The 24,571-nt window shown below is 38.8% G+C and overlaps 1 long non-coding RNA gene across 1 annotated transcript in view; it reads right to left on the minus strand.

Annotated features, from left to right (window-relative positions):
- The window catches only part of LOC307001275, a 192,584-nt gene that overhangs the window by 76,345 nt on the left and 91,668 nt on the right, over positions 1-24,571 (minus strand). Inside the window, exon 3 of the long non-coding RNA XR_013798197.1 lies at positions 10,688-10,816. This is a non-coding gene — a long non-coding RNA (uncharacterized lncRNA). The remainder of the gene's footprint in view (positions 1-10,687; positions 10,817-24,571) is intronic.

Below are 24,571 nucleotides of genomic sequence, written 5' to 3' on the forward strand. Positions count from 1 at the left end.
GTCAAAGCATCAGACGCTCTGTAACGGTACCCTCACATACTTAACAGTACACCTCAGCAGTTTCTCTATACAGTACAGCTAGTGTGTGTATTCAGGAGAAAGAAAAAAAGTGTATGTGTGTGTGTAAGAGAGAGAGAGATAGAGAGAGGACAAGGGACAGAGAGAGAGTGTGAGCTCCTCAGGACAATTTTCTGTTTCTCTATGCAAGCTTTAAGTTATGAGCGCTGGATCTTTGCTCATGGCGGTTCAACCTCCAGCTCTGATGACCTTGTTCTTTATTCTGCAGTCTGAATTAGATGTTACAATAGCTAGAAAACATTGGAGAATAACAAAAAAGAGAGGAATTTTCATGATTCAACAAAAATTGTACAGTGTATATATATATATATATATTTTTTTTTTTTCATTTTTAGTGCTTGACAGTCCAAAGTCACTGCTGTTGTTTTTAAAAGTCGCACAGGTATATTTGTGGCAATAGCTGACAAAACACTGTATTGGTCAAAATTATCGATTTTTCTTTTATGCCAAAAATCATTAGGATATTAAGTAAAGATCATGATCCATGAAGACGTTTTTTAAATTTCTTACTTTAAATATATCAATATTTTATTTTTGTGAGTGGATGCAGCACAATATCCAACAGAAATGGAAACCTTTAAAGGCAATTTTCTCAATATTTAGATTAAATAGTTGTATCTCGCCCAAATATTGTCCTATCCTAACAAACCATACATCAATGGAAAGCTTATTTATTCAGCTTTCAGGTGGTGTATATATCTCAATGTTAGAAAATTGACACATACGACTGGTTTTGTGGTCCAGGGTGCAGATTCCTAAAATAACCACATACTAGTATAGATTGGCATAAAGGGGTATAAACCATGACAGATTTTTTTTAATCCTTTAACCACATTTAAATTTAAGATAATTAAAAAAACAGACACACATGCACACTTCAGTGTTGATATCTAAAGTGGATTATATTGGATTTATATCAAATTTACACCAGCATGGGCTTAGCCAAAATGTTAAACAGCACCCGTAGTTTCTCTATAATGACTTTGGCATGAAGGTGTTAGTGTAACCTTCCCACTGATCCCGTATCGGTGCCGAACTAAACACAGCAGCTCTGACATAAGGAGGATTTGTGTTCTTGTGTTTCTGTGCTTACTGTATGTCTGAGTCTGCCTACAAGGAAACCACCACTAAACTATATTTCTGCTGATATTTTGTCTATATGCAGCCAATGTCTAGATTAATATCACTTGAAATGTTAGTCATGCTCAGGCACAGATGTTCTTTGTCTGCTTAACACAAAGTAATATCCTGCCCTTTATTAAAATATCTCTTTAATAGGATTGGCCAATATAGCATAATAATATTGTCTTTTGGACACTAGGCGACCAGTTTTGACTTAAAATAAATACTGTTGGTACTTTTTTTGGATTTATGGATGGACGGATGTCTAGATAGATAGATAAACTCTGCTCAATGCTCATAAAGCACAAATAACAAGCAAATTGTTTTTTCGTCATCTCATATTGAGTTCCAAATAAAACAAAGAATTGATTCATGCTATTTCCTTTCTAGATGTTTATTCACACACAAAAACACACACAAATACAAACAGATGGTTTGATCGAGTCCAGTTTCTAATCTGTTTGTGCAATTACTTTTTTGATTTTCCCACAAAACATCAGTTGAAAACACAGTACTGTGTTGTTGTTTTTCTACCTTGTCCAAATGCTTTTCCCTTTTTTCTCTATAATTGTGTTTTCCCCCCTCCAGAAGCATTCAGGAAGGTTAAGCTTTAGATGAAGCTTAATTAGTCTCTGGTTCAACCATTATGCTCTCAGCGGTCTCGTCAGGCCACACAGTGATGTTGAGCTGGCATGAGGTCAATAAGAATCGGATTGCTTTCGAGCAGTTGAGTCAGAGGGAAGCTGGAGAGATGGCACTGATGGGTTTCTAATGTCCTTTTGGAAATTCTGCATAATACTTTGCAAACTTTGTGATTTGTGTAAACACTACATAATCGTTCACAAAGAGAAAGGTCTTAAAAGGGATAGTTCATCCAAAACAAACCAAACTTTAATTTATTATTTGGCGAAAATCTCAACCTTACGGAGCCCAGAAAGTCACCAGTAGAAGAAGAAAAAAAATCAAGACCCACAAAACCGTGGTCACAGTTTTGCAATTCGTCCCATTTTTAAACGGTACTCACAGATTCTTAAATTGTTCCCTCGATATAATAAATCGCACCCACTGATTAATAAACCGTACCCACCAATTTCCAATCCATGCCCATGCTTACGCAATCCGTTCCCACAGTTTTGCAGACTGTACTCGTGGGATTTGTGGCCCGTGACTGCTCTTACATTCTCATGAATGCCAAGGTCAGGATTTCGCTAAATAAAATAATAAATGTACGCTTTTTTTAATGTATTTGCATGCCTTCAGAACCCTTGAAATATACAAGTATGTTGTTGATGACAGTATGTTGATGATACTTTATCGTCTTTTTAAAAAAGCCCTAAGTTGGTCGCTGTTCACTGCCATTTACATTATGGACAAGCGTGAGCAGGACATTTATATGTATATTTGTGGTCTGAAAAAAACAAACAAAGGTGTTACACATTAGAACAACACCAAGGTAAGTAAATATTGTCTGAATATTGTCTATATTGACTGAATTTTCCTTTTTAGGTGAACTATCCATTCAAGTATGACCTCCAAAAGAAAAAAGGGGGCTGTGTATAGATTAGTAGTTAATTTACAGTAAATCATGCTACTTGGATTGGTCCGAATTGTGCAGCTGCAGCCTGTTCTCATTAGACAATGTATACATGAATGTGACACACTTTATGACTGTAAAGCATGGATCTTTACAATGTGGCTATTAAGGGTTTATATCTGTGCAGGTATTTGGATGTTTAAATCTGTAGCTTTATACAATCACTCCAAGTGAAATGTCAATACAGTGTGTATCAGACATTTCCTGTAAAGAAATGAGTTTATGTTCAATCAGGTCCAGCATTTTTAGAGATCAGTCATAGAAATGGAATCAGAATGAAAGAGCGCTCCATTCAGATACTGGATACTGGATAGTGAGGCAGCTCAGAGTGCTCACCAAAGCTGCATTTATTTATATTTATAATTCATAAACAAACCTGTTTGAGTTTTACCTCAGTTCTGGTCATTGCGCCCAAGCCTGAAAGTCAAATTAAGCTGAACTGAATCTCCAGGAGCAGGACTGACCACTTTAAGAAAGTATGATCAATGATTGCAAACATACACCCACACAGACACACATTTACTTAGCTTATCTAAATTGGCACATTGCATAGATTTACATTGCTTTATGCACTGCTAGTTATAAATACTATAATCTAACCCACACCTTAACAGAAAACTTTTTAGAAATGGGACGTCGCCCAAAAATGAGTTTTGGTTGTTTTTGTCAGATTTAGCTAACTTCCTTTACAAAATTGTCCCCAAAAGTAAGTACAGTAGGTAGGTATACACGCACACCCACACAAAAACACATGTTGGTATACCATTATCATTTTGAGGACATTCCATAGGCGCAATGGTTTTTATACTGAGCTAATGACATTTTCTATCCTTTAAACCTAAACCTACCCCTTAAACTACACCTCACAGAAAACTTTCTGCATAATTACGTTTTCAAGAAACACCACTTAGTATGATTTATAAGCAGTATTCCTCATGAGGAAAAAAACAAATTCTGGTATTACTGTATTTGTAAGGACATTTGCTCCCTACAAAGTAGGGTTTAACAGAACCACACACACTAATTAGCTTGTGGTGCGTCTCCGTTAGCAAAAGCTTTTTGTTAATCTCAGACCCACAGCATAAGGCAAAAATCATCTTAAATTTTCATCAGGACCAAAATTGTATAGCACATAAAATTTGCATTCGGCACTACATCTGCTCCTGAAGGCAAAAATGACTGGTTAAGCAGTTGATTTTGCATGGATTTGAAATCATTACAGAAACTGTGCCATTAGAGAGCTGGCATTTCATTCGACTGGTACACCGAATCTAACTAAATATGGTAATAATTTAGCTAGCAGTTGGAAGCAGTTTATTGATTTAGGTGTGGATGTAGATGTGTTTCTGCCGGCCGTCCATTTGTGTATTTATGAATATTCCTATTTGTTTAATTAGTGTAACTGGGCAGCAGGGGGGAGAGTCAGGGCCAAATTTGAGAGAGGCTAAAGCCTGCGTTTTATTGGATTTAATTTACTTTATGTTTTTTGCCAGTTATATATTTAAGGCAGAGAGGCTGAGAGAGTGCAAACAAATTTCACTGCCAAAAGCATCACATACACACACACACACACACACACACACACACACACACACACACACACACACACACACACACACACACACACACAACAAGCCCTATTTTATACTGATTTGGCCTCTCATAAATGTGCTGACAATTTAAAAAAACTAAAAACGTGTCTATAAACCTAGTCGGTTTCAGTTCTGTCTGTTTTCAAAACTAATAATTTGTGCATTTTATAGAACTAGACTCGTATTTCCTGACAGAAATATCTGTACTTTCAGGGCAGCAGCAAATGGTGGTAATGTTTTCAGTAAATGTCGGTTTTTAGTCCTGTGTCAATTAAATGATATCACAGCCGCCACAAACTGCCGTTGTCATTATACTCAGCACACTTCTTATATTTTCTGTCAGCTCTGCATGAAAATAAACACATCATGTGACACCGTCATAAAGGTTGCCAAAGAAGAATTTAAATAGACAAATTACAATTCAGTATGCAAATATTACAATGATATCATCAATGTCGGGTAGTTTATGAATGGCGAACGTTATCAATGTATAAGTTCTAGACTTTAATCTTACAAAATATTATAACGCTTATTAAAAACAGACACAAAAAACAAACAAACAACTTATAATTGTGTCTGTACGTCAAATAGTTTAAGCTGAATTCATTGCTGAAAATTGTGGTGAAGAAAAAGTAAAATGCTGCTTTAAACATTAACAGATGTAAACTGCAGACAAAAGCTGTCATTAGATAAAGATATGAATATGCATGGTGCAAATCTGTAATATACAATGCAGGTTCTGCCAACAGCTGAGGTCAGACACATAACTGAATCAATTTCTCACCAAGCCCAGCAAAACTGCCTTTCACCATGACTAGCTCAAAAGGTCAACCGCAGATATCATCCATCTTTTACAAGCAGGCTGGACTGTGTGTGTGAATTCCATAAGAGCATATTCAACAAAACAAGAATTTAAGTTCAGAATATTTTTTGGCCAAATCATCTGACAGATTGTATATAGACACTGATTATGTTGTCTTCCATAAGTACAAAATGGATGACAGGTTAGTCAGAGCACAGATATATCACTGCATATAGACATTCAATTCAGACATTAAAATGCTAAATGTATTGTCTATTGTTAAAGGGATAGTTCACCCTAAAATAAAAATTAAGTCATAAATTACCCTGGTGTTGTTCTAATGTCATATACCCTTCTATATTTTATGGACCACCAGGATAATAATAATAATAATAATAATAAAAATACCTACCGGTACTCACGCTTGTCCATTCGTGTTCGTGTGACTATTAGCACATATTTCACATTACGTTTTTTTTTTTTCTCCAAATACACATGAAATTTATTTACTTAATAATTTTAAGGCAAAAGGCTTCCTCACTTTTTTAAGTTAAGTCAACTGATCACTTTTTACAGTGCAGAAAAGCACACAAGTTGTGAGAAATCAAGATTAATAAATACGTGACATGAAATTCAACTCCTAGAAATACCAAAAAATGATCCGTGAAGTCAAATATCACCGGACCAGAACTTTGTTTGTCTGATGACACATTAAACATAAGAAAACTATAACTTCTTGTAACAGATATTTTCACAACAGAAAAGAAGGTAGGTAAATGTATTGTGTCGCATTTTTGTTCATCTTGATTTCTCACAACTTTTCTGTGTGTTATTTCTATGTGAGACAGAGTGAAGTGCAGCGCTAACAGAGTCACATGAATGTGCACGTCACATAGCTGAACACGAACGGCCAAGGTCAGGGTTTTTGTTAAATAATACAATAAATTGAATATTGTAAACCCCCAGAACACTTGGAATATATGACATGTGTTGCATGGAATCAATCTGGATAGGATGCATCTTTTTTTTTAAAAAGCTTAATGCTGGTCGCTATTCACTGTAGCTAATATATGGACACGCGTGAGCGGGATTTTTTTCTTTCTTATTTTGTGGTCCATAAAAGAAAGAAGGACATAGACCCTTAGAACAAGTAACAAGTAGAGTAATTTATGGCACTTTTCATTTTAGGGTGAACTATCCTTTTAACATTGACAATAGATTTACATTTAGCTTTACATATCACCTGCATGAAATGACTGCGTTAAAAAATATATTATTCTGTCAGCCATAAATCAAATTAATCCTCAAAGGAAAGAACAGAAAGACGTAAAAACAAGTCCATCCATCCATCTTCTTCCGCTTATCCGGGGCCGGGTCGCGGGGGCAGCAGTCTAAGCAGAGACACCCAGACTTCCCTCTCCCTAGACACTTCCTCCAGCTCTTCCGGGGGGACACCGAGGCGTTCCCAGGCCAGCCGGGAGACATAGTCTCTCCAGCGTGTCCTAGGTCTTCCTCGGGGTCTCCTCCCGGTGGGACGTGCCCGGAACACCTTCCCAGGAAGGCGTTCAGGAGGCATCCGGAACAGATGCCCGAGCCACCTCAGCTGACCCCTCTCGATGTGGAGGAGCAGCGACTCTACTCTGAGCTCCTCCCGAGTGACCGAGCTCCTCACCCTATCTCTAAGGGATCGCCCAGCCACTCTGCGGAGAAAGCTCATTTCGGCCGCCTGTATCCGGGATCTTGTTCTTTCGGTCATGACCCAAAGCTCATGACCATAGGTGAGAGTAGGAACGTAGATTGACCGGTAAATCGAGAGCTTCGCCTTGCGGCTCAGCTCTTTCTTCACCACGACAGACCGGTACAACGACCGCATTACTGCAGCAGCTGCACCGATCCGTCTGTCAATCTCCCGTTCCATCCTTCCCTCACTCGTGAACAAGACCCCAAGATACTTAAACTCCTCCACTTGAGGCAGGAACTCTCCACCAACCTGAAGTGAGCAAGCCACCCTTTTCCGACTGAGGACCATGGCCTCGGATTTGGAGGTGCTGATTCTCATCCCAGCCGCTTCACACTCGGCTGCAAACCGTCCCAGTGCATGCTGAAGGTCCTGGTCTGTAGGGGCCAACACGACAACATCATCCGCAAAGAGCAGAGACGAAATCGTGTGGTCCCCGAACCTGACACCCTCCGGCCCCTGGCTGCGTCTAGAAATTCTGTCCATAAATATTATGAACAGAACCGGCGACAAAGGGCAGCCCTGCCGAAGTCCAACATGCACCGGGAACAAGTCTGACTTACTGCCGGCAATGCGAACCAAGCTCCTGCTCCGGTCGTATAGGGACCTGACAGCCCTTAGCAAAGGACCCCGGACCCCATACTCCCGGAGCACCCTCCACAGGCCGCCTCGAGGGACACAGTCGAATGCCTTCTCCAAATCCACAAAGCACATGTGTATTGGTTGGGCAAACTCCCATGAGCCCTCCAGCACCCTGTAGAGGGTATAGAGCTGGTCCAGTGTTCCACGGCCGGGACGAAAACCGCACTGTTCCTCCTGAATCCGAGGTTCTACTATCGGCCGTAATCTCCTCTCCAGTACCCTAGCATAGACTTTCCCGGGGAGGCTGAGAAGTGTGATCCCCCTGTAGTTGGACCACACTCTCCGGTCCCCCTTCTTAAAAAGAGGGACCACCACCCCAGTCTGCCATCCCAGAGGTACTGTCCCCGACCGCCACGCGATGCTGCAGAGGCGTGTCAGCCAAGACAGCCCCGCAACATCCAGAGACTTGAGGTACTCAGGGCGGATCTCATCCACCCCCGGTGCCTTGCCACCGAGGAGTTTCTTGACTACCTCGGTGACTTCAGCTTGGGAGATGGACGAGTCAACCTCCGAGCCCTCAGCCTCTGCTTCCTCAATGGAAGACGTGACGGCGGGATTGAGGAGATCCTCGAAGTATTCCTTCCACCGTCCGACGACATCCCCAGTTGAGGTCAACAGCTGCCCACCTCCACTGTAAACAGCGTTGGTGGGGCACTGCTTCCCTCTCCTGAGTCGCCGGACGGTTTGCCAGAATCTCTTCGAGGCCAGCCGATAGTCATTTTCCATGGCCTCTCCGAACTCCTCCCAGGCCCGAGTTTTTGCCTCCACAACCACCCGGGCTGCAGTTCGCTTGGCCTGCCGGTACCCGTCAGCTGCCTCAGGAGTCCCACAAGCCAACCAGGCCCGATAGGACTCCTTCTTCAGCTTGACGGCATCCCTTACTTCCGGTGTCCACCACCGGGTTCGGGGATTGCCGCCTCGACAGGCACCGGAGACCTTACGGCCACAGCTCCGAGTGGCCGCTTCGACAATGGAGGTGGAGAACATGGTCCACTCGGACTCAATATCTCCAGCCTCCCTCGGGATCCGGTCGAAGCTCCGCCGGAGGTGGGAGTTGAAGATCTCTCTGACAGGAGACTCGGCCAAACGTTCCCAGCAGACCCTTACAGTACGCTTGGGTCTGCCGAGTCTGTCCAGCTTCCTCTTCCGCCATCGGATCCAACTCACCACCAGGTGGTGATCAGTTGACAGCTCCGCCCCTCTCTTTACCCGAGTGTCCAAGACATACGGCCGCAGGTCAGATGAAACGACCACAAAGTCGATCATCGACCTACGGCCTAGGGTGTCCTGGTGCCACGTGTACTGATGGACACCCTTATGCTTGAACATGGTGTTCGTTATGGACAAACTGTAACTAGCACAGAAGTCCAATAACTGAACACCGCTCCGGTTCAGATCAGGGGGGCCGTTCCTCCCAATCACGCTCCTCCAGGTTACACTGTCGTTGCCCACGTGAGCATTGAAGTCCCCCAGTAGAACGACGGAGTCTCCAGTCGGAGCACTTTCTAGCACCCCTCCCAGAGACTCCAAGAAGGCCGGGTACTCTGCACTGCCGTTTGGCCCGTAGGCACACACAACAGTGAGAGACCTATCCCCGACCCGTAGGCGCAGGGAAACGACCCTCTCGTTCACCGGGGTAAACTCCAACACATGGGGGCTGAGCTGGGGGGCTATAAGCAAACCCACACCAGCCCGCCGCCTCTCACCATGGGCAACTCCAGAGTGGTGAAGAGTCCATCCTCTATCAAGGAGTGTGGTTCCAGAGCCTAAGCCGTGCGTAGAGGTGATACCAACTATCTCTAGTTGGAACCTCTCAACCTCACGCACAATCTCAGGCTCCTTCCCCGCCAGCGAGGTGACGTTCCACGTCCCTAGAGCTAGTTTCCGTGTCCAGGGATCGGGTTGTCGAGGCCCCCGCCTTCGACTGCCGCCCGATCCTCTCAGCACCGGCCCCTTATGGCCCCTCCTGCAGGTGGTGAGCCCACGGGAAGGCGGCCCCACGTCGCTCCTTCGGGCTGAGCCCGGCCGGACCCCGTAAAAACGGGTAAAAACAAGTCTTCTGTGAAAATACTGTCCTTTAGAGAAATATGTGTGTGCTTTAATTAATCTGAAAAAAAGTCTCAATTATACTGAGGCGGATTACTTTTTATTATATTTTTTGACAAAATGTCAAACTGCTGTCAATGTGGCGACCACAGTGGTCAAACAGAGGAATTATTTTAAAATTATGTGTATGTGTGCATGTGATGTAGGCCTACTTTTGGCTGAGAAACTCTTGGCACCCTGAACAAACTTCGCACATTTCCTCTTGTGCAATGTGTGTGTGAGTGAACGATCGCGCTGTTTTAAAGTTCAAAGAACAACAAACAAGAGGAAATGTTTTACTACACCTCTGTATAACCATGCTGACATGAAAAAACACTGCTGCCCATCCGTTCCGTGTGTGTGTGAAAGTCAATGCGGTCCTGAAGAGCTCTTCTAAAAGAACCATTAAAAATGCCCATTTCACATCACATTCACACACAATTTTTTTTTTTTTTAAATTAAGAGTAATCATGTCTAAACTTTGAGCGTATATCTGGTACAAACACATTTAAAACACACCTTAAAGTAAAAAGTGAGCTGCTGACCTTAAAGAAATTCAAATCCGTAAATATATTAACAGCACCGTGCATTGACCTTGCAGTTAGCCAAATAACGTCATTTGTCTCAAAGCAGCCAAAGGGAAAAGTGTGTGTGTGTGCGAGAGAGAGTGTGAGTATGTGTGTGTTAGCCCAAGCCCAGAGACGCAAGTCACACATAACTCACTCATCTTGTTTATATAAAATTTTGGGTGTTACCATAAGCCTTGAATTTCCATGTATCACTTTCCTAAGACGCACTCTGAACCATATTCTTAATTTATGTCATTTTACCTCTCACTTAAATGAAGGAATGATAGAAAGAAAAGCTGTAGATGGTAATTTAGGTGCTTAATGAACTCATTTACCGCATTGTTAGGCACAATAAGAGCAGGTTGTTTCACAATTGCTGCTGTTAATGCAGTTGAGGAAAGGTTTTAGAGGTTACTGGGAAATTAGGCTCTGACAGGCAGAATGATTAGTCATGCTAGAGATTACCCGTCTCTCTCTCTTTCACTCTTCATCCGTGTGGTGTCAGTGTTCTGGCAGACTGCGCTGTTATACTGTTGATGAACCAACACATGTTGACCTTTTTCCCTCAATCTCGTCTGTCCTGTCTAGTTTTACCTATAATTGGAGGAGAAAGAGAAAGAGAGAAGAGAGCATTAGTTTTCATACTGCAATCAAGATGGTTTTGTGACGTCACAGGTATAAGGGTTCTTCTCAACATTTATATCTATGTTATGCATTATTATGTAACTATGTAATTTAATAACAGTTAAATGTAAACAAAATGAAAGGGGAAAAGCTTTTGGAAACATCGACGTCACAATTGAAACTGTTAAAGCAGAGCTATGCATTTTGGGGAATTTCTTCGCTGTATTCTCGCTTTTTGCTCGCATGTTTCTCTATAGAGCTCCCCCTACAGCTTCGGAATAGATATTTGACAACACTGTCGTAAAAAATCGTTGGCGATTCTCAGATAACATAGGCTAGTAGATCAATGACATAAAAGCAGATGGGACATTCTTTAAAACGTCTTCTTCCTTCGGGTTCGAACAGCGTGAGGGAGCGCAACAATGACAGAATTATTGACCCAAAGTTGCAAAAAACAAGGGGTTTTTCCCACTCACAGGCACCAGGGGGTAGCGAGACGGCCACCATTAAACTCGAAAAAAGTAATATAACCATTCCAATGACTGCGAAGCTGTTCTGTTAAGGTAAATTTCCCTGCATAGTTCACCTTTAAAAAACATATACTGTAAAGTATCATGTGTAAAGTATGTTTCCATAGATCATAGGAGTGAATTCAGGTTATTTGGGACACTTCATTTCAATGGCAAAAAGTGTCCCCATGAACCTAAGTTCACCTATAGCTGTGCAGTTTTCTTTTTCCTCAGTGCATTAAACATACCATAACTGTATTATTTATGCATAAATGCTATTATTTATATAAAAATTTAGAAAAAATTATTCTCATTTTTTCTCACACATGAAAATAAGGCTCTGTCTGTGGTGTTGATAATTCAGATGATTAGGCACTGACATGCATATTCCAAAAAAAATCCATTAGATTTTTTTTTTGTAAAAGTGTAAAAATTAGGCTTGAATTATAGGTGTAACTTTTTGAACAGACTGTACTCCATCCCTCCCTACTGAATTTCCATATTGATCCAGTCTGGTTAGCCTGTGTGGTTTGGTGACGGATGGTATAAGAGCATAGCCATGCTGTAAACCAGCAAAACTTGGCTGGTGAAGCTGGTCAACCACAGTGCATTAGCAAACAGCTCTAAATATATTGTCAGTCATATGGCGGTGTTTTGTGGAGAGAGAGAAATACTGCCTGTCAATTGCACGAGTGTAATAAGTGTTCTGATATGGTCATGTGCTTTATTTACTCTTGATGGCCAATAACATTAGCAACAAACATTTAGCAGCTCCAAGCCGTGTCCTCTGTAACATATTAATGGACAAGGACACACAACACACCAACACAAGCTGTACACACGCATACACACTTACATACATGAACACTAGAGGGCTGATAGTAGATTCCAGACACTCACTTGTACACGCCGTTTTCTCATTAAATCCATGTTTTTACTACTCTCATAAAGCATCTTAGAGGTGACCTTGGGAAGGACCGCTATGAAATGATGTAATATTAGTTCCAATAAAAGGTGTGGAGAATACATTCATAAAGACTCCCAGCACATATTAATAGTAAAATGTGCCATTAAAACAACGGGTAGATTTTTACAAAGTGTGCTTTGTCCTCTGAGGGCTACGGCAATCTATTAAAGAACAAATGTTCACATGTGAAAGCAGACAGACATGACCTTGACAAATGGAAAGAGAGAGTGTGGATTTTATCATCACACCATTCGCAGACGCAAGAGTCCTTTGATACCAGAGTAAATACACTAAGAAATTCTTAAGCAGTGAGTTTTATATCATGCCATATTGTCAAAAGCAAAAGAATATATGCTGCAGAATGTCATTTTGCTCTTTTCCATACAACAAAAACAGATGACTAGTGCCCTGAAGCTCCAAAATGCGACAATGAAGCAGTATAAAAGTCCCATGAAATAATCCAGACTGGTATACAGTAACTGACTGAATTGGAATTGAATAGACAGAATGGGTGCGATGGTGCAGTAATGTATGAGTTTTGCACCAGCAGGACAGAAGTTCAAATGAAGTGAAGTGAAATGAGAGAAGTACATCAGTGAGTGTAGCAAAGGAAATGCATTTCAGTCTGTTCTCTTCTTCCACAGACTGATAGCTGAAAGGCAGGTATCCATCTTCACCAAACTCACACCTGATCGCCCGTAGCTACCTCATATTGAAATTACACGTCTATGCTCAAAATTTGTGAATTGGGTTTCCTTCATTTCACATGTTGGAATTTGAATCAAACAGACCAATTCCAGAAGAAATTCAAAGACAAAAGTAAATACTTTCTGGGAAATAAAGTGTTGTTCCACCCTGGTTCATAAAAGAAAAGTTAATTTATTAAATACGTATTATATACTGAAATCACTACTGTTCAAATGTTTGAAGTCACTATTAAGTTTTTATTTTATTTAGCAAGGAGCCATTAATTTGATCAAAAGTGACAGTAAAGACATTTATAATGTTGCAAAAAAAATTCTAATTCAAATACATAGCCTATATTTATTGAAACTGACTCACCTCAAACAGATACAGACATGTTTGATGAAACCTGAATCAATGTTTCATTGTTATTTCTACTGTCATTAGTCCCCTCATTATTCAATTATTTTCTCTTCTGGATTGTTTTGCAAAATTATTGCACATTTTATGAGCTATCAGCCTACTCATTGTAGTATCATACAGGATTCTTTTGTTCGGTTTCTCTGGCACTGAAAGAATGAACCTGAATGTCAATGTTCAACAGAGAAATGAATTCTCAAAACATTCAGCTAAAATGACATGACAGAAAGAAATGCAGTGCTTCAATATGCGTAACAAAGGATATTAAATTACATTATAAAAAATAATGTATCAAAATAACGTATCAAACACAGCTACAAATGCACACACACTGCACTGCACTAGAAAGGAGGAAGGAAAGTATCTGTCAAAACAAGGTGTTCGTCTGATGAATGTGCGACTTTGCACAGCATTTCTCTTTCGAAAAACTGAATGTTGATAAGGAACTAAATCTTCAGTAAAAAGGGAGATTTTACAAGCTCAAATTCCCTGTTTATATGACTGGTCACAGTAATGTTCATAAGGGCTTCCATAGCTGGGATATTATCACTCTCGTTCTCGTTCGTTATACTGTAGATTTATGAGATGGGTATATTGTTATGCGAGTATTATTCTTCAGGCTGGTCTATGTGCCAGATCTCAGTTTATCTAACCCCTTCACATTTATCTCCTGTTTCCTTACCGGCCCCAACACGATGGGAAGGGCCTTCCTTTCTCTGTGTGTGTGTGTGTGTGTGTGTGTGTGTGTGTGTGTGTGTGTGTGTGTGTGTGTGTGTGTGTGTGTGTGTGTGTGTGTGTGTGTGTGTGTGTGTGTGTGTGTGTGTGTGTGTGTTATAATTCTCCATTATAGTTGAAATACATTCCTCTCAGCATAAGTTTGGTATCATTTTAAAGTGCAGCACTCCGACTTTGTGAATATTCATAGCAAATTCTCGATGGCATGAGTCTTACCAATGAAATGTGATTTTTAAACTCATGCTGAACAAGATAAAATGATCTTACTCACGCTGACTGACACATCCGAAGCGTGCACACAAAAATGCCTCGACAGCGTGTGATCCCGATATATATACACAGAAATACAGTATTTAAGAATCTAGGTGAGCATTCACGCAAACAATTTTCTGTTACAGTATGTCTTAAGTGAACATTTGGTTAACTGTTGGGGAAAAACATTTAATGTGTAACATTAGGCTCTGTTGGATCCCTGCGGTACAGTAGGTCTTGATATATAGGCTGTCTGTCGCATTAATGTTAATCAAACAATTGTGGTATCATGGGGGGAAAAGTTGAATATATACCGGTAAATTGTTCTATAGATATTTGATTTTGACTTCGTGTGTACCAAATTTGGTGGTATTACCAGGGATTTTAAGGTATGTTTTCTATGTGATTTTGTTTTGGATCCTTACTCTATATTTCTGTATATTTACTCTATATTGCTGATTCTATCGACTTCAAACAGGTGTAGCTTAGTAATTTTTGTGTCTGATTCCAACAAATCATACATAATTTGTAAGGTTCTTTTAATAGAGAATGTTAAAATAATTAACTAATTTTTGAAAATGTGCTCATTGCAACTCATTTTGCCAGCACGGGTCCTACATATTTGTAAAACGGAGTGCTTTATATATGGGAGCCTGCATGGAAAATAGTGAAATTAACACATGCTGACTTATATAGTGCAAGTATAAGATCTGCCGAGTTACAAAGCTCAAAGCCTCAAACCCAAAGAGATATTCTTGTTAAAAGTAAAGGCTCAGCCATGCCTTCCTAAAACGCTTCATTCGAAAACGCCCACACAACTATACACCAGTGAAAAGTCACTATACACGCAAAGAAAGAAGGCGTAACTTTTATTATTGTTTTATTATTGTTGCTGCCGGCGCCACCAGTGTTTTTCGTTGCGAAAGCTAAACTACTTTGTTTGGCCTTCCAAAAGAGGACAAAATTAGAAAACAGTGCTTAAGCTTTATTTACAACACTATTGCAGAACAGTAAAACTAAAATATTCGACTGTGCTGCGCATTTTTCAGAGGATTTGTGCTTTTGCTTTTAATTTGATTGTTTGTTCTTATTTTATTACTGACTGTTTACTTGTATTTAAAAATGTAGGCTATTAAATGTATATTAGTTAAGTAGTTTTACCTGTGGTAAAATCAAACTTGGAGAAATGTGAAATTTTGTTTCATAACTAACCGTTTTTGTGCTGCTAAATTTTCTTAAGTCACCGGCCATTGGCAAAAAAAATATATTTTAGGCCCTGGTTAAATAAGTTGCAAACATTATTTTGTTGAGTTCTGTTCGATAATTATGTTGATCAATTACATCAATTACATTCATTTTTTGTGAAAGTTATGTTGATTGCACTTTATTTTACAGTACGTGTACTTACCTGAAAAAGTACTGGTTAATATAAGGTAACTACATGGGTTAAGGATGGGTTTAAGGAGGGTTATAGTACCTAGCTATTATAGTTATTGTAATAACTATAATAAGTACATAGCATACATAAGGAACAGGACTGTAAAATAAAGTGCTACCGTTATGTTTGACATTTAAAAGGGTTTCTGTAATGTTGCCGTTTTTGTGGTTACCATTGTGCTGAAGAGTATTATGAAGGTAAATACTAATGACTCTATGAGTAATGACTGTGTGAATGCCAGAGACAAGTAATATATTACTTGCTTATTAAAGACATGTACATGCTAAATAAGTTACATTAAGAATGTGCTAAAATAGCTGTGGATTTTAACTGAAAGATAAGATTAATTGGTTCCAGGGCTACAACTTAAAGCTGCAGTCCTTAACTTTGGGTGCTTTAGCAGTTAATATATAGAACTGTATGCGTCTTGCTGAAGAACATTGTAGCCGGAGCTACTTCTCTCTGTTGATATCTATGACGAGTCAGGCATACTGGGCTACTCCGCAGCGGTGCCGACCCATGGATTCATGATGTACTAGCTTATTATATACATTTTGTAAATGTTGAACACAAAACGTTATGGACTGCAGCTTTAAGTAGTTGGAGTGACTTATTAATCAACTTAAAAATGTGTGTTTATGCTACAAATATTTTTTATTTATTATATTATATATTTTAAGTTTATCTAACTCAATGTTTTTAGTTGGTAGAACGTAATTTCACTCAAAGTTGTCATAACTAAAAAGAAAACTTGTGTTACTACTTTTTGCTGTGCCAACACATTGTGGTAAAAATTAAAATCCATCTCTTTCTCTCTCTCTCTCTCTCTCTCTCTCTCTCTCTCTCTCTCTCTCTCTCTCTCAGAGTCTAGGAGTTTGTCTTGTCGAAACTTTATCAAGACATATGATTAATGAGCAATCATTAGCGTCAGTGATTTCAGCTTGTATCCTCTCAAAATGCTGCTTCACTCAGGAAATGTGTGTTTTTTTGAAGATAATGCGTACGCATGAAAAGATGATATGAAATTAATTACTTAAAACCACAGCTGGGAGATGTTTAGTGTAATTAAAAGTGCAACGAAATTACATTATTAATGGCAACATTTTGTTAATTTTGAACATTAAAAGTGGATTGATGCTTCTTGAAAGTATAGGCGTATGTTCTTCCCAGTTTGGTCTACAGTCCTTCATTTCTCAGTTCAGAAACCATTTTCTCCTCCTTTCAAAAAAAATTGTATTTGCTCTGAATATAATGATCACACAAGGAATCCTTTTTATGTAAAACTTGCTCAAATAAATGTGTGATTTGAAAGTGAAATAGTTTGAATCTAATTTAATCACATTTCTTGGCAAAGTCATATTATTTGTGTCTCTATAAGACATATTTCAGATGGCTGAATTATCACAGGGCTTATTTTCATATAAAAGCCCTTGAAACACACACACACACACACACACACACACACAAAAAAAAAAATCACCATTGACTTTCATCAACAAATTAACTCTCCTGTTAATTGATCCTCATGCCAACAAGACTAAGAAACCAACTAAATAAATAAAAATATTTAATTGATTTAAAAAAATAGGTTAGAAAAGAATAAAATAAGAGAAAAACAATGACACCCGTGGCTTTTGGAGATGATGCACACTTGGGGGGAAAACCCCTATTAAATATGAAACAAAAAATGTGTTTGCTCCAAGTACAGTCTGCTGTAGTTGCCAAAAAGTAAAATATGATGACAACATAATTTCACGTGACACATTTTGGTGTCTGTATTTTATGCTACTTTATGATTATTATTATTATCATTATTTTACATGTAAAAATATGTGTACATTATTATCTTTTTAAATGCAACACCAATCTGTGATTTGTGTTTGAATTCTCTCAAACCTGTATTTAACTGGAAAAGTACAAAGAAGAAAATTCCAGTGTTTTCACTGGCTAAATTCATTTAAATTTAGAAATATAAACACATTTTGATTTTGACGGCTGCAACACACTGCAAAAAACGTTGGGACAGAGGCAAAATACTAGTGAAAAGTTTAACTGGAAAGATATATAATATCCAAGTTAAACTGTTTTGAAACGGTCCACATTAAGTATGTGAACTGGTAATAGGTTTGGGAATTAAAGGAGCATTCACCAAAGACTCTGCCTTTGCAAGCAAATAAGGGTCAAGGCTCACCACTTTGTGCCAAATTTCAATAGAGAATCGTCAAACAATAAAAAATAATACAAAAACGTAAGATTGCAACGTATTTAGGTCATTCACCAACTACCAGACATACTTGTGAAAAGATTGAGGGAATCTAGAGAAAGTTCAGTCCATGTAGGGCAAGGTATGCATTGACATATTCAACATTGAACATATTCAATGTTGACTATACATGACCTTCGAGCCCTCCGATGGCATTGCATGAGACACCATCATGCTAATGTGTTATATATACAGCAACATGGGCTCAGGAGAAAGCTATACATCTGTTCAATGCACTGATGTATAGCACATGCTACAACAGAGTGGTTTCTAGACACACCGTGCTTGACTGCTGTACCTGCAGTCGAGATCTATCTCTTATTGAAAATGTATGGCCCATCATGAAAAGGAGAACAATGACCACAGACTGTTGAGCAAACAGTCTTGTATCAGGTAAGATTGGGCAAAAAATACACTTGCAAAACTTCACATATTTTAAAAAGAAGTGTAATTCAATTAAACTGTGACACAGTGGGAAACATGTCCCAACATGTTTGGACTGTGTTGACGCTATCAAAATCAAAATTTGTCAGTGAAAACAGTGAAAATCTTTTATTTTGTACTTTTGTCAGTTAAATTAATGTTAAAGAGAATTACCACAGATTCTTGATTTTATTACATTAATAAATTAATATTAAAGGTAAATGTAGAAGGTAGCTAGTATATTTGCCAAAAATATAATTTGTATGTACAGTACTTTACAGTAAAATAAGGTAAAGAAATCAAATTATTTTATGTAATATAATTTTAGCGAGGTTATTTACAGCCAGCAATTTAAAGGTTTTCACAGCAGTGTTTGTACATTCTTTTCATTTTTATGTATTAACATGTTTTACAGTGTACCTGTGTGTGTGAGAATGCTGTGTCAAACATAAGAGTGCGGGGATCAGCACGCAGTTTCATTTCCTGGAGATGATTGATGGCTCAGACTGTGTGTGTGTGTGGTGGGAAGGAGTTGTCATGGCGATAGTGATGTAAACAGCCCAGCAGTCCTGCCTCAAAGGAGCTGATGTGACTAAGTCAGCACACACACACACACACACACACTTTCTACTGATGAAAACAAATGGGAGTTGTCTCATCTAGATTGATGTCGGCTTTAGGGTTCACAGTCACTTCACACACACACACACACACACACTTCATTGACAAATCACCATTATGATTTTATTTCTGCACTCAGCTCACCTCAGATTTCGAGAGGCATGATTTCAGGAGCCACCGATTTAAAAAGAGCAGGACACACAGAGAAGGAGAGAAAAGAAACATTAAAATATATGGAAGTCTGCTCAGATATGTAACCTTTGACCCTCCTGATCCTGATCGCCTAAACCCTAGCCATTAATCGTCATCAAACACACACACACAATATAGACGCATTCAAACACACTCCTGGTTAATGGCTCCAGTATATCATGAGACTGAAGTTCATGAGCAGTTTTCCAGTTCTTTACTGAATTGTCAGGGGGTCGTTTACATTATTTATACAGGCTTCTGTACTCTATGGTACAAACCAGACGTCATATGGCTTTACTGAGGTTGTTTACATCTTTATAAATTCTCTTAGTGTGTGTGTGTCGGTGTGTGTGTGTGTGTGTGAGAGAGAGAGAGATGGAACAAGCCATTCAACACAAGCACTCTATTTTAATTAGACGGAAAGTGACTGCTAACCCACACCATAAATTTAAGATTTCTTTAAGGCACTGAGGAGATCATGACATACAGGTTATTCAGAAATGAACATTGCCTCCCAGGCCAAAAATAGAGAATTTTCAACTTTAGTCTTACATGAAAAAATAAATATAATAAAGATATATATAAATAAAATAAAAGAATAAAATAAAATAACATTATGTTGATGTGTAACAAAGGGGATAAATGGCATGATTGGCATAAAGATTACAGCCCCTATGGATACAGGCTAACATGCTGTCACCTCAAAACAAACATTTTCACGTGAATGGATTAACAAAAAGCTTCACATTTCTGTTCTAGACTTCCATAGTAAGTATTAATGGCTCTGCTGGACTGACTCTCACTCTAGACACAAAATCATTTGTTAATGTGAGTGATGCACACAGGAATGAGGGAATATTCTCCGACTCGATAAGCAAAGATTTTCATCTTTTTTAAACGTAATGTCTAATTTCTTCTTCTTGTCTGTACACCTGAAGCAATCCACCCAATCTAGTGTGTGTCAATATGTGTTGGATCCTTGCTTGTTATCCCATCTGTAAGATTTGCAGCTGCAGGTATATGGTTGGTCTTGAGCACTTAAGGGAGAGATCATTACATATGAGTGTAGCAGATGTGTGAGTGTGTTTGTGTTCATGGAAGGCAGGAGGGCTAAAACACTCTGGAACACTAAGCCACTTCATTCTGAGATGAACAAGAACATCTTCCATCCATTGTCCCTTCTCTTTCTATTTTTTGTGCGAGATGCAGGCACAGTTCTACATGGGAGCGCTCTCAGATCAAATTGTAATAGTGTACATTGGCAAAACGGATTTTGCTGATCCAGAGAACAAACACAAAATCCATGCATCAACACTAGTAATCATGCATGATCTTGCAATTCAGCTTCATAATTTGCAGTCGGGCATTCTGCTTTCATGCCTCCAACATGCACACGATGGCATTTGATTTATGACCTCAGCTTGCACAACATTTTGTAGCCATCCATCCACAACCTAACTGCTTTAATTTGCTGTTTCAAGATACAGCTGCCCATAATAACCACTGATCTAGGAACAGTTTCAGATAGTCACATCCAAACTTTATCTATCAGTGAAATGCACAAAGCTATAGTCCCTGCAGAAAACTTCATGCATGCTTGCCGATTATTTTCATGTATTTGAAAGAAGTCTCTTCTCCTCACCAAGGCTACGTTTATTTGATCAAACATACAAAGAAATATTGTAAAATATATATAAATGTAAATAACCCTTTTCTATTTTAATACATTTTAAAATGTAATTTATTCCTGTATATTTTAATATGCTAATTTGGTGCTCAAGAAACATTACTTAACAGTTGTACAGCTGAATACTTTTGTGGAAACCACGATGAATAGAAAGTTCCAAAGATGTATCCTTGGTGAATAAAAGTAATAATCTATAATAAAAATAATAAAAATAAACAATCACTGACCCCAAACTTTTGAAAGGTGAATAAGCAGATAAAATATTGTGGTGTGAGTATACATGTATATAAATGTAAAATGTATTAAAGTATAGTATACATATAGTAATTGATGGATTAAATATAAAAAATAATAAACATAACAACAACGTTTAAGTTACAGTATCATTAAAAAATAAGTTCAAATACCCATACAGAAAAAAAACTGTAGACTTATTAACTGTAGACTCAGACTTATTGTTGGCAACATTGTTATGCGCTTTATACGGATAATTTTACCATGGAAATATGCACTATACTGGACTAGTTTTATACTGGCACTAGATCATTTCTCTCATTTCAGAAGCACCCGAGTTTACCATTGCCTGGTATGATGCTATAAGAAAAACTGTATCTTCTTCAATGATAAATAGTACAAAATACTGTGGCTTCATCCTATAAAATAGTCTATATGAAGCATGTTCACAAAATGTACTAAATCTAAAAGAAAAGCTCAAACCAGGGGGTTATATTTTGGGTTATAATGTAGTAATACAATTTAGCTTAAGAACAAAAGAAACTGCTGTGCAGAGAGACATGTGTGTGCAGGATTCTGTCTAGTAGAGTTCACAGAGATCTGCCTTTGTGCTCGAAATCCTCTGCAAAAGTTGAAGGAATGCAGAATCAACGTGATCCTCTCACACGGATTGTGCCCAGTGTGTTTGATCCAGAGACAACTGCTGTGCCCTCTGTCCCCGTGTGCCAGCTGCTGCCCACCTACCAAGATGATTTGCTCAATGAGCCTTTGAAGAGATAGTTCATCCAAAAAAGAAGATTTTGTCCCCGTTTACCCGTCCTTGTGTTGTTCCAACCCCCTTATGATTTTAGCATTTAATATTTTAAATAAAACACAACTGGAGATCTTAGGCAAAATGCAGCACTCTTGTTCTTACAATGATGGTGATGTGTTGTTACAAAAAGTATCATTAAAGTATTCTGAGCATACGACTATGCTGAAGTCCTATGATGGCTCTGAAATCCATTATTAATACTTAATTAAATTAGGTTTTTTTCCCATAAATGTGCTTTTATATGATATAGGCAACAGTGCAAAGTCACAGAAGATAGGCTGTGTAATTCTAGTGTTGTTGTTTTTTACAATATTAAGTAAACATTCCTGCACTGTTATAAGGCATATATTGGACTGAATTCTAGAATCCAGACCTGTTGATGAAAAAGTCTGGACATGAAAATAAACTTAAGACAGTAATGTCCTTTATCTGGAGAATGAAGGCCTGGTCTGTGTTTTTGGCACTGGTCAACCCATAAAAGTGGACAGGATGCTTCCCCCTCCAAACCGACTCCATGTGTGTGTTGGTGTGGAGCCTCGAACCACAGAACAACAGGGGAACAGTTCAGAGATATACCATAATCCGGCCCACAAATCATGTGTGTGTGTTTTGAGTAGAAACCACCCTGCCATATATCCACGCTAACAATGTGCGTGTACGGAGCAAACGATGGTGACAGATTAATCGATACAGACCGGCAGATATAATAAGACATCTATCATTTCTCTCTCTCTCTTTCTCTCTGCCTGCTTAAATGTGCTCCTTATAACAGACAGATGAACGGGATCTACGTTACGACTCTATAATGCAATAAATATGGCATTGTCTGGAAAATCTATATGTACTAATACATCAATCAATACATCAAACAAAATCAGATGAATCAAAGAAAAAAGGCAAAATCTGAAAATAAGGTTCATGTGCTGCAAACTAGCAACTCTTATATAGTATGATTATAGTTATTGATTCTTCTCTTTTAATGGTTAACAGTTGCCCTTTTCCACCAAAAGCATGCTGGTGCCGTGAGTTCACTAAATAAATTCCAAAAAATTCCAAGCACTGAAGACAGGAACATCACTGTCTCATAAAATATATAAAAAAAGAACACAAATGTGAGCGTCTTGAATGGATCTTTCCACCTACTGAAGCCCATGTCGGTATGTGGACCGCCAGTATATATGGAATCTCTGATGGTTTTCCTTCACTGCCCCATTTCAAATTCACCCACCCGATCACGCCTGTCTGCACGCAACTCTGGCGTTCCTTATGGAATGAAAACACTCATTATGCTGTTTATGACAAAGCAAACTGATCGAAACGAAACGTTTGCCACACAGAGCAATCGCAAAACAATAAAATGCATGAATTTTCACCAGATGACTTGAATAGCTCTAACTGGAAATAATCATCATAGTGTGATCGGGGAGATTTTGTAGAGAGGTGCATCTGCATAGAAAAATGTATCTAAAAAAAGCTGAAACATTTTTTTTTTTGCGAGCTGAACTATTTGGGATGTGAAAAATGTGGATATTTACGTTTAAAGTCAACAAATGGAAGTTTCAACCCATTAAATAGGCTATGACTATTAAATAATGATGATTTTTATATTTACAATTCTAATATTTACAATTAATTTCTTATTTTTCAAAGTTTTTATGTTATAAGTTATAAGCTCAGTAAATGAACCGAGCTGCTCTAAAATGATAAAACCCTGTATTATGAGCTGCACAAACATAGTGTCATGCTTTACTCTGAAACTGCAGCACATTTAATTAAATACATTTGATGATCACACTAATTCATATCGCAATATCAATACTATTTCGAAATATTGTTCAGCCTTATTTCAACAGGTCGAAATTCCCAGACCATATAGGCAGACAACACAGGAAATTAAAACTTTGCACCAAAGATAACCTTCCAGCTTTCTTCTCCTCCAAACAATTCGTTTTTAAAAAAACATGGCCTGATCATATCCCAGGCACTGTACAAACAATTTCATATTACGCTGCTTAATCCTACGAATTACCTGCACGTCCATTGACCAAGGTGCATACACACGTGGCAAGGTAATCCAAATGTCTCTATCGCTTTCTCGTGCTAAGGGATTTAACCTCCATAGACATCTTCTTGTTTTGCACGTTTTGTAAGTTCATGACCTTCATCAGCCCTATAGGATGCGGAGTAGATGGAGGGATTTACAGTAGACGTGAAAGTGCTGGTCTATATATAGCAGTGGCCCATATGGCATACAGATTGCTGCTGCCAGCTGGACCCAAAGGGTGAGGAGAGAGAAATGTGGCACTACAACGTTTGATGTGGGAAACGAGGGTGGACAGTGAGGGAATACTCTGGCTGATGAGAGAGAGAGAGAGAGAGAGAGAGAGAGAGAGAGAGAGAGAGAGAGAGAGAGAGAGAGAGAGAGAGAGAGAGAAAGAGAAAGAGAAAGAGAAAGAGAAAGAGAGAAAGAGAAAGAGAAAGAGAAA

This window comes from Phoxinus phoxinus (assembly GCF_949152265.1).
Source record: "Phoxinus phoxinus genome assembly, chromosome: 7".
Taxonomy (NCBI): domain Eukaryota; kingdom Metazoa; phylum Chordata; class Actinopteri; order Cypriniformes; family Leuciscidae; genus Phoxinus; species Phoxinus phoxinus.